Here is an 11,945-nt window from a genome sequence, read left to right as displayed (position 1 = left end):
GTAACGTGGCATTTTTGATGCCCGTTACAAGGGGCTCCTTGAACCCTGGGCGAAACCAAAATTTAAGAATTTCCGAAATTGAGTCGCGAAGTTTTTGCAAACGAGCGCCAGGACTAGATTCACGCATCCGAAACTACGAGAGGGGACACCTTAGCGAATAGCGTAAGATATTTCAGGTTTTTTGTTTTTTTTATCTTTCGAGCTACAACGGCATCAGGCAAGAAGTCGACACCGAATTCGAGGAAATTGCGGAGTGACGGATTAGCGACAATTGCGAAGGAAGGATGTTGAGGCTGCGGAGGTGGAGCCGACGCAGATCCCCGCATCGCGGGAATCCAAGGTGGACGAGATTCCCGCTGGCGGCCGGTGCGCCGCAGCCTCTCCTCCTTCACCCCGCCAACAATTGACTAGCGAACTTGCGACGGACCGACTAGCGACGAGAGAGCACCACGCTCGCCACCAAGACGTCATGGAGCTGCGCAAAGGACGAGATTGCGATTTAGCGTCAAGTTCTGCGCCGCGATGCTATTACAGGTGCGCGTCGAGTTGCGCAGTCGACGAAATCGATGACGGATCGATTATTGCGTATTCTTGTGGGTATGACGTCACGTATGGGATGGCGTATCGAGATCCGTGTTGCGGCAGGTCGTAGGTTTTTGAAACCACTCTAATTCTGGCGGTCCTTATAAGTAGTCACGTTTTGGGGAGTTTCGCGAAGTAATGGAGTCGCCAAAAAATCGCGAGGGGAATGGAAAGGGGGTTGCAAGGATGTAGAAGGTGAGCGCTGCTTCTATCCCCGCGATTGAATTTCGAGCATAATTACGAAAAGGCTTGCCGAGTAATGGATAGCCGTTATGGATTTGCGTTGTAGAAAAGTACTCGAAATTCTTTTGCCGATTCTTTTGCTTGATGACCGTAACCTGAGTACGCGTGTTAGAGTAGAGTAAATTTTGAGTTCTTGAGAAAGATGATTAGAGTCACGGGTTTTGGATGAGTCTCTCTCGTTTTTGAAATCAAGTATAGCCGAATTTCGCTGTACCGGGTCGAGCCGCGTTATCAGGTTTTTCAGTGTCACCTCTCGAGTAGGTCGGGAAGTGCCGAATTGGAGTGCTCGGATTAGCGAATAACGTTTTCGAGGATTTTGAGAAGGTTTGATTTTGGATGCGTTGCGATAGCGAATAGTTGAGGTTACGTTTAGTTGCACCTGCGCTTAGTTCCGTACCCGTTTAGTTAAGATAATGTTAATGGAGTTGTGTTACCTTGAGCCTGTGTTTAGTTGAAGTTACATTTAGTGGCATTTGCGGATTTGTTTAGTTGAAATGAGTAGGAAATAAGCTTTAGGTTGAGTAATGTTGTCACGTTTAGATTTAGGACAGCTCGCGGTAGCGTCGAAGCTCCGAGTCGGGTGAGATCTCGGGTGAGATTGAGGACGCTGTCTGTTCGGTAGCCCAACGACGCACCGTCGAGAAAGTAGTTTTAGTTTCGGTTTTGAGCAATTATCTCTGTGGAGAAGAAACGGCGAATTTGCAAATTGAGAATAGCGTATGGCAATTTTGTGATGGTTAAGTGACATTTTAGTTAGGGAGCCGGGAGCTCGGTAGAGTAAGAAATAGAGTAGGTTACATGTAATTTTCTGTTTATTTTTAGAATTGCGATGAGCGACTTTTGGATTTTTTTTTTGTTTGTTTTTGTATCACCGCTATTGGGAAATATAAGATTTTATTTTACTTCTTTTGTTAAATAGCGTGTGTATTTCGAGTGTCTCTCTTTCTCAAAATTATCCCTTCCCTCTTCGCGGTACTGAGCTATCAAGCATATTGCCGAGGTATAGCGCATTAACGATTTCGAGGCGTGTTAATTACGCCAGGCGCCCAACAAAACTTCGCGATATTGTTTTTAGATCTAGGGTACATCGTGGACGCCAAATTATTGTGCACGCGGTATCCTGGACCTAAAAACAATATCGCGAAATTTGTTGGGCGCCTGGCGTGATAAACACGCCTCGAAATTGTTGATGCGCTAAGTCGCGACGAAACACTGGGCAGCTCAGTACCGCAGAGAGGGGAGAGATAAATCTTAGGTAGAGAGAGAGATGCGAAATACGTCACGCCAACACGTTATTTTATGAAGTTATGATAAAATCAACTGATATATTTCCTTTTAATGATAGTACTAACAAAAAAAATTATACAAAACTAAAAAAAAATAATTCTTCAAATGTCGCTTGTGGCGAGCCCAAATACAAACGAGAAATAATAATACCGCGATCGCTCTTCGCGATCCGAAAGGATAAACAATAGAAATGCTAATTTGTAATTCGCTATTCGCGATTTATACTCAACTACTTATAGTTAACAATCAAAAGAAAATAAGAATAATATAACAGAAAAGGAGAAAGAAAATTAGATGAATAAATTTGGACAACCTCTTAGTTCTACCGGCGCTAATCGCTGCCTTAATAATAAACACTATCTCCAAAACAAAAAAAAAAAAACAGAGTTTTACTCGACGCGCTAACTGCGTCCGTCCTCTACGAACTACAGCGCTAATCGCCGACTTAACAACAAACCATTAGGGCAAACTAAACTGAAATCGTAATCGACGCGCTAACCGCGATCGTCAATAAATCTAGAAAATTCGTTAAGCCTATGTGCGCTAATCGCCCCTTTCGTAATAAACAATAATTCAATAATCAAACGAAAGAGAATGTGACTCGACGCGCTATTTGCATCTCTAGCCGTTATTTTGAATGGCACCGGTCACCACGGGAATCGCCTGGCTATTATCTGAACGCATCCGAACTCTGCACTCTTCGCGACGTCTGAACGCAGTTCGCGAGTGCGAACGCTCCCCCTTTGACGACTCGCGACCTACACGCGAAGTTACGCTTTATCGTACTTGATTCGACGTGACCCAGGGTAACGGAATTTGGTTACTCTCAAATCGCAGTTGTCTTGTCGCGACTCAAACCCGTGACGTTACTCGACCAGCTCAGTTACTTAAAATTGGCTCTACGTTATTCCGCGCAACTCAGGCTACGGTCACCAAACGAAAGAATAGGCAAACGAATTTTGAGGATTTTTCGACACGCAAATTACAAACGGGCATCCTTTCTCGGACAAGCCCTCGCTCAATTACTCTCGAAATTCGATCGCTAGAAGATGAGCAACGCTTACCGCTCCACATCCATGACACAAAATCTCCGACTCCCTGGTGGCGGTGGTCGGCCATCGTCCCTCGTAACGCCAGTCAAATTTTCCCCACGCAACAGAAGGAGACGAGAACGAAACTCAATGCAATTCCCCGCTACGACACCCAAAATTTCTTTGAGTAGCAAAAACAAAGCAAAAGCGAAACTCAATTTCAACGCTAACAGATAACACCGCTTTGCTTGATCGCCAGAACTAGAGTGATCTCCGATGTCCGATCGGTCGCTACGCCGATCTCGTGACGCTAATCCTTCGTGACGTCATCACCCTAAGAATGCGCAACAATCGATCTGTCATCGATTTCGGAGATTGTGCAACTTGACGCGTACCTGTCGTCGCTACGCGGCGCAGAACCTAACGCTAGATAGCGATGTCGTCTTCCGCGCAGCTCTACGGTGTCCTGGGGTTGGGCGGGGTGGTGCTTCCTCGTCGTAAGCTGGTCTCTCGCGGTCACTCGCGGTTTCCTTGGTCAGGTGTAGGCGGGGTGAGCAGGGAGGCTGCGGCGCGCCGGCCGCTAGCGGAAATCGCAACCGCCTTGGATTCCCGCGCCGCAGGGATCTGCGTTGTCTTCCCCTCCGCAGCCTCGGCATCCTTCACGCAAGATCTCCGCGGTTTCGCCCCGCCTCGAAATATCTTCGGCGTCGGAGTTGGCCGCTGGCTTGTGGCTGGTGTACTCAAAAAAAAAAATAAAACCAAAATCCTGCAATTTCTAAATCGTACTTATTTATTGCGTCCCTGTCGAAACTCGGATGCGTGACTCCGGTTCTGGCGCTCTCTATTATTATCTCGCGACTCGATCTCCGAAACCCTTATTCCTGGATTCGGCCCAAGGTTCAGGAAGTACCTTGTAACGGGCATGCCCAACCGAAATACCACGTTACAATATTTATATATAGATTTGGACCACAATTGTCCATTCTACGTACGTTTGGTACAGCATTGAAGTACATTCAGAATGTTAAATAACTAATTTCATATATTTGGTAACGTGGACGACAGATTTGCGTATTCCCTTCTCTCTCTCTGTCTCAATAATTGTCTAATATATATGGTTCAATAGAATAATAGTGTATTTCTGCTGAAGCTTTCCGCAAGTGCAGAAATTATAATGTTTTGGTACTACAGGCAATCGAGGGGTTCATCGAGTTTCTGCCCGAGTGGGACACAACTGTAAAGGCTCAGCACTTATCTTTCCCAATACCTTGGAGTACCGTCGTAGGTCTGAAAGTCACGCTGAGAAGCACTCTGGAACTTTTGGATTATCTACACAGAGATTGCAGTTACGATTACCTGATGACCGCTCGTTTAAACCAGGATGCACTCGAAGTAAGAACAAATCGATTATATTTGTATGTATATGATAATAGTTAACTGATAAAGCCCGTAACAATGATCGTGCACTGCTCGACAATAGCAAGTTCAACATTATTTAATTTAAGGTAGTACTGTCGATATTGCAAGAGTCAAATGTATACACCGTCATGTTTGACTCACGTAGTATTTAGAATAGGCAACGTCGCGATCGAGCGAGAGAGACAGGGAGACGGTCTGCAGGAAGCCTAGACGGTCTGTATCACTCGAGAGGTGCACAAAAGGTATGCGTAAAGACTGCACATTGTAACCTCTTCACGATGTTGCCACGTCTATGATGAACTACGACATAGAGTACATTTTGGATATTTGTTTGCTAATTACTACTATCACGAGCTCTTAAGCTGTATTTTTGAGGATTTAAAATGTTTCTTATAACATTTTCGCTCATTTTCCCCTTTTTTGTTAAAATCTGAATGGTACTTTTTGTAAAATACAATGAAAACTGTGATTTTTCATGAGACTCAATGTTAAATGTATGAAATTACAAATGCCAATATCTTTTTGCTAATGCTCTGTGGCCTTCTAAAAATTTAACTGGATCTGTTTCTCATCATAATCTACTATTATACCTTATTTTATTAAACTCTGAACAGTAATTCTCTTACCGACACCTTAAGAAATCCATGAATACGTATTAAGGTAAACAATTATTAATAATGAAAATGTCGGAATAATGAGTGCATTTTCGTTACCTGTACCCAGGAAGCCTTACCTCTAGGCTTCCTGCCTGTACCAGTACCTTACAAAATTCCCCCAACCAATCACACCTAAAGATATTTTTCAACGAACAATTAACAATTATTATCGATACGAAGTACTGTCAGCCTATGTCTAATTTTATTTTAAGCACATTTTCTAAAACACTAGAACCAATTTCGACTTGAGAGCTGATCAATGCTTAATTTTGACGTTTGTTATTCTGGTACGCGCATGCGCCCGAGTAGTCAGGTGACTAATCGTGTCACTTGATCCTTTCAATAACGTTATTCATAAATAACTCTACTAAAAGCTAACGGCATCGCAAAAACAAGACTATGTGCTAGTTAAAATTAACGAGTAGAATAGAACCGCAATTATCCGAGCTCCCACTATCCGAACGGTGACTTGCCTCATCCAAACGTTCCATTATGCGAATAATTTCACAAAATTCTGTTACACATTTTTATTGAGTCACACTACATTGTTGCTAACAATGACTCGACTCGAGCGTATTTTGTTTAACCCTTACTTGCCACACCTCTGTAGAATTACGTACTTGCCACCATGGGGTAGATTTGTACCCCAGTGACGAAAATTGTTATAAAAAATGAACTACTGAATATTTCAACTTGAAAATTGTTTTAGAATATATTGAAAGCTTTTTTAAGAAGATTGTTTACTTTATATTGCCAAAAATTAAATTTAGGTACACTGAAAACAATGCTAAAGTCAACAAAGGTGGAAAAATGACTATTTTTCTTATAGGCCTGGGGTAGTTTGTACCCCAAGGTGGCAAGTAAGGGTTAAGTTAATTCATAACGACAAGTTCGAGTCTGGGAAAATAAATATCTATATAAACGTTTTAGTGTTATGTACGTTTACTTGGGAAATGTTTGAAATAATCTGATCTACTCGATAAAGGGGATTTTTAATATAAAATTTGGAATCATTGTTTTATTTAAAAACGGCCACTTTTATCCGGCTATAAAATTCATACGATTTTCGAAAAGGTGTGTCGATACTGAGGAAAAAGTTTTCAGAATGGCACTGATGAAAGTTCGAGCGTAATAGCTTATATTTTTAATGTTTTTGCTTTAACGTTATAATACCTGTTTTTTATTATTTTGTCTGTATGTAATATGTAAAACCGCTACCCACGACAATCCGTTTCTATTATCCAAAGTTTCGATAATCCGAATGAAGCCCGGTCCGGATGGGTTCGGATAATTGAGGTTTTATTTCACGTCAATGCTATGCTTCCTAGTGTATTAAAAATATTATTTCTTATTTCAGCGTTTTTTTAGCATGATGAAAAATGCTTGCAGCAGCAATGACCACCCCAATCCGGTCTTGTTCGCGCAAGTTTTTCGGTTATTATGCACATACTCTCTCGTGAAGCCTCCCAAAGGCGGAAACGTATGCGGCACAGAGTTACTAGAAACCTTGATGGAAACTAAAGAATCTATGGCTGCAAAATCAAACCCCAAAAGAGTTTTTACAAAAACTGGATACCCTTATTGAATCAGGACAAGCGAGCGAACCAATCGATTCGATTCCGGAAGATGTCGTTGAACGAGACCATCAGTACTCACAACCACCACGCTCCAATACTACTTATGATCATCTGTGGTTCCATGATTACGACGTTGTCAGAACAAGCAAGGAAGTGCAGATATACATTGCTGGATATGTCGCCCGAAAATTCATCCGTGTAACGAAATGCGGTGCTTGCATTGTCCGATTGAAAAGCGAGGACATACGTGAACGCTATAAGGTTATCGAGCTAATGAATCGTTACAACGGACTCGTAGTGCCAAGTGAAGAGTTATTCCAACTGACCAAATCATTGGAGGAAGCCGTACTGGACGTCGTTGGTGAATTAACGATAAAGGTAAACACGTTACATCAAATCCTTGAACGGGTCCAGGTCATGAACAATTTGACAATGGTGGGATGCTCAGAACACCAGAAGGATCTGACAAAACGAGTCGTCAATTTTTATCTTGTCATGCGGGCCAATTTCCTGGCAGATTTTCTCAATAGAAACTTCGACAGAGAAGGACTAGAACGAAAATGAACCGCAAGAATGCGAAGTTGTAATGTGTGACGGAACCAGAAACGAAAAACCTTTAATTCGACCTTGAATCGATTTTATTGTCGGTAATGTACGAATATATTCAAAAACTTACAAACATAGCATTACTTGCGAATTTATATAATTCTCGTTCGAGGAACAATAGTTGATAAAACTCGTTTCAAAATATGATTCAAATGGTATATGTTCTGCTTCTTGATCGAAAATTATTATATTTAAAAAGTAAAGGCAATAATGATTTCTCTTTGCATTGTACGGTTCATTGTTAAATAATGGCAATAATTGAGTAATGATAATAATTGAGTAATGATAAAAATGGTTATGTACCTTTGTATTCTATATTTCCTGTTGTGATGTACATGATTTTATTTGAGATGTATAATTATCGTTTGATAAACGATAATGTTGATTAATTTGTGATTTAATTTGAAATTGATATAATTGTCAGTCGATAAATGGTAATATTAAATTATTTGAATTAATTAATTGCATTAATTTGAACTTTTTATAGTTAACGTTTGATAAACAGCAAGATTGGATCATTTGTGATTGAAAACGAAGTCTCACGAAATGAACGTGTTCTTAATCTTAAAATTTGCGAAAATTAGAACAATCACAGCCAATTTTTTTTGGGAATTTCAAAACGCCGTACAGTTTGTAATTTGTGAGTAATTTCGACAAAACTCGCAAAGAATGAAGGGTTGGATAGAATAACACATCTGCGAAACAAGAGCCCTGTAATCACAAGAACACTTTTCATAAAGTCTTCTAGTCTGAAATTAATTTTTTTTAATAGCTAATGCATCGATGTCGTGAAGGTTATTGGTATAGCTTGTTGGCGATAATATGATAGGAGAGGGTTGTCTTATGTCGAAATAAAAAGTTTAATATAGGTCGACATATTACTCCTTGTCTTCGACGATATTGAGATTTTTTTTTAATTAGCGTATATCACATGTATGCAGCGTTTGTTTGATTTTATTGATTCACCCCTTGCAACGATAATTAAACGAACATTGTACAGCTTCACTAAATGAATAATATTTTTGACAATTTTTCGAGTATTTTCTACATCACAAACCTTCGAAGATACTCGATCGTCAGATGATAGATGAGCCGGTGATATGGTGGTGAAACGATTGAAGAAGGCGTTTGAAAGCAATTCTTTAGTTTTTTCAGTTACATAGTTACAATGGCATTGAAAATTCATTTTTTGTTGTTTTCAATATAAACAGAGCTTCCTCGATGAAGAAAGTTAAACCTAGAAAACAATTATAAATTTTATAATTGTTGTAAATCTTATAACTTATCAAGTATCGAGTATCGAAAAAATGCACCCTTTCTTACAGTTGCAAACATGGATATCTCAACCGCCGCAGCTGGTCGAGCGTGTATATTCGTACATCGTTTGGATGGTGGCACAACTGGACAAATGGAGATTTCGGAAAACATTCATTTGATAGCCGACCATCCTTGTTCGTTCAACAGTCATAGCAATAGATTTCTCACAAAAGTTGGCGATATAATGGGCAATCAATTGACTTGTAGTGTTTTCTATTTAAAATACATAGGCATTGTTCTTATGTGCACATTTTGACTTATATCTCAAGAACTAACCTACTTAGAAAGGTTTCCCATAGCTACTTTTGTTTAAAAGTTAACGCTCTACAATAAAGGTCTCATCGTTTTTTCAATAAATATGAATGTTTCCCGATTATTCATGGTTCAAGATAAAATTCTATAAAAAGGGATCTGTGGAAAAAAATTCGGTTGAAAAGTTGTCGATGGCTACTTTTGTTCAAAATTAAACGCTCTATGAAAAATATCTCTTGGTCTTTTTCAATAAATCTATTTATTTCCGTTAGGTCTTAGTATTATCCGATAAATCTAATGAAAAGATCACGATAATGTGTCATTTTCTTTACAATTACTGTTTAAGCGAGCAAATTAGATGCTATTCAGTATTCATCGTTTCGGTTCTCGTTTTTTCGATTGAATTCTTTTGTGAATTATTTGCACAACGAGTTACGCCGTAAATCGCTCAACTTTCAGACTTCTAAGTCTATCAAGACATCATATTAGTGCTAAGTGCAGCAGTGTTAGGACCTTGTCACAGTATTACGTATTATTTATTCGTTTCGTTATTATTATTATTATTTTTTTATTTGGCGACCAGCACTCACAAATTTCAATAACCAACTAGAGTCGGGGTGTCCGTATATTTACCATGTCTTTTATCATTATTTATTATTGTTGTTTATTATGTCCTTTATTTTATGAAGGTTGGAATTTCATTATGGCCCTTTTTTATAGGTGTTTTATTTTACGATCTGAACAAAAAATTAGAAACAAATATAGAACCTGAAAAACCACACAAGGGAGACGGTCCTGATTCTTATTATTATTACTTTTTTTTTTTTTTCCGAGGAGTTGCGGAATCCAAGTTACGCATTCGCGCCAGTCATACGGGCTAGCGCGGATGTGGGACTCCAGGGTGGCCTACCCACTAAACCGCCACCTCCTGTGCAACGCTCCCAGCCAGGAACTATGGTGATATTACTTCTAGCTGGGAGCTCTGTCGGTGTGTGTTTCGTCAGTCTGTCCGTCCGTCCGTCCCGTGCAGGCAGTCCGTCAGTTGCGTTACGTCAGGCAGCCGTCCGCGTTCTTACGTCGTAGGATTGTCTCTGTGTAGGTGGCAACAAGTTGCCACCTTTCTGTACTATGGAGCATCACCCCGACAACTTTGTCGGGAGTGATGCCTCCCACGACCGTCTCCAGTCTATGTCTTAGTTCTGTCCAGCGGTCACATTCGAAGAACGTGTGTTCCGCGTCGTCTCGTTCGTGTCCGCAGTACGTACAGTTGGGCGTCCGTACTCGGTTCAGGTTGTGTAGGTGGCGTCTGAAGTAGCCGTGGCCCGACAGAAGCTGGGTGACGTAAGAATTCACATCCCCAAACCCCCTCTGGATCCACGGTCGCAGGTCTTTAATGAGTCGTCTCGTCCAGTTTCCCGTTGTTTCTTCCGTCCACCGTTCCTGCCACGTCTGTATCGTCGCGTCTCTTTCCGTCGTTGCCGCGTCCCGTCAGGTCACGTCCGCGTCTCTTCCGTAGACCCTCTTGCGCTCGAACGCGAAAAGGTCTATGGGAATCACGCCTGCCACCACCAGAACAGCCTGTGCTGAGACCGTCCGATAGGAACAAGCGATCCTCAACGCGCTTCGTGTCTGTACCGTCGTCATTGCGTGACAGTATTTCTTAGTCTTAAGGGAGTCTGCCCAGATCTCCGCACCGTAGAGGAGGATCGAGTTCACCGTCGACATCAGAAGTCTCCGTTTCCCTGGTCTCGGTCCGTTCGTGTTTGCCATCAGGCGGCTTAGGGATGCTATCCTTTCAGCCGCCTTCTGAGCCGTTCGTCGTATGTGAGGCCAGAAGGTCATCTTCGTATCCAGGGTCACCCCCAGGTACTTGACTTCCCCTCTGGTCTTGATCTCGTCCGTCCCGACCGTCATGCGTAATGTTGTCGGTATCCGTCTCCTGGTGAGAAGCACCAGTTCTGTCTTTTCCGTCGCGAGTTGCAGTCCGTGGTCAGTCATCCAGCGTCCGACTCGTCTCATTGTCTGGTTCAGTGCGTATTGTGCCAGATCTGGAGTTCGTTCGACTATCACTGCCGCCACGTCGTCAGCGTAAGCGACCAGGCGAACGCCGAGTGGGAGCTCCAGTCTGAGCAGGCTGTCGTATATCCCGTTCCAAAAATCGGGTCCTAGTATGGAACCTTGAGCGACCCCCGCGGTAATCTGTCGCGTTACTTGGCCTTCGGTCGTTTCGTACGTCAGTCGTCTGTTCCGAAGGTAGTCTTCAACAACTCGGAGCAGGTAAGGCGGGACCCCGAAGTCGCCTCTCAGCGACCCTAGGATATCCACCCACCTGGCCGAATTGAAGGCGTTCTTAACGTCAAGTGTCACCAGCAGCGCGACGGGTCGCACAGCGTGGCAATGTCTGTCTGTCGACCGGAAGGAGTCAACCACCTCTTGAATCGCTCCAATCGTTGATCGACCCCTCCGGAAGCCGAACTGCTGGTCAGAGAGGCCTCCGCCGTCCTGTATCGCGTCCGTGAGTCGTGGTCGCAGTAGCTGTTCGTACAGTTTCCCTGTCGTGTCCAGTAAGCTCAGCGGCCGGTAGGCCGACGGCGTGCTGGGGTCACCCTTACCCTTTGGGATAAGGACCAACCTCGCCACCTTCCACCGGTCGCTGAATATCCCTGTCGTAAGGCACGTGTTGTAGAGGTCGAGAAGTATCTCCGGCCTCAGGCTCGCCATCAGCCGAAGAACCTCCGCCGGTACCCAGTCCGGTCCTGGCGCCTTACCCCTCTTCATTGCTTTGGTCGCTCCGACGAGCTCTTCGGCGGTGAAGACGGGGGGCGCCGCCGTCTCGTCGTCGTTCGTCGCGTCCGTACGCGTCGGGTGCGTCGGGAACAGTCCGTCGACGATCCGTCGTGCGGTTTCAGCATCCTTGAGTTCTGGCGGGATCCGGGCCCCCAGCCTACCGGTCACAATCTTGTCACCGGCACCCC

At 43.0% G+C, this 11,945-nt stretch overlaps 1 long non-coding RNA gene across 1 annotated transcript; it reads left to right on the top strand.

Annotated features, from left to right (window-relative positions):
- The first annotated feature begins 693 nt into the window (after positions 1 to 693).
- LOC124294575 lies at positions 694 to 11,675 on the top strand. Its single transcript, XR_006904467.1, has 3 exons — positions 694 to 777; positions 10,921 to 10,925; positions 11,665 to 11,675. It is a non-coding gene; the product is annotated as an uncharacterized LOC124294575 (long non-coding RNA).
- The last annotated feature ends 270 nt before the right edge of the window (positions 11,676 to 11,945 follow it).

This window comes from Neodiprion lecontei, chromosome 5 (assembly GCF_021901455.1).
Source record: "Neodiprion lecontei isolate iyNeoLeco1 chromosome 5, iyNeoLeco1.1, whole genome shotgun sequence".
Classification (NCBI taxonomy): domain Eukaryota; kingdom Metazoa; phylum Arthropoda; class Insecta; order Hymenoptera; family Diprionidae; genus Neodiprion; species Neodiprion lecontei.
The sequence above is the reverse complement of the archived record's forward strand: the minus strand, read 5'-3'. Positions and strand labels throughout refer to the sequence as shown.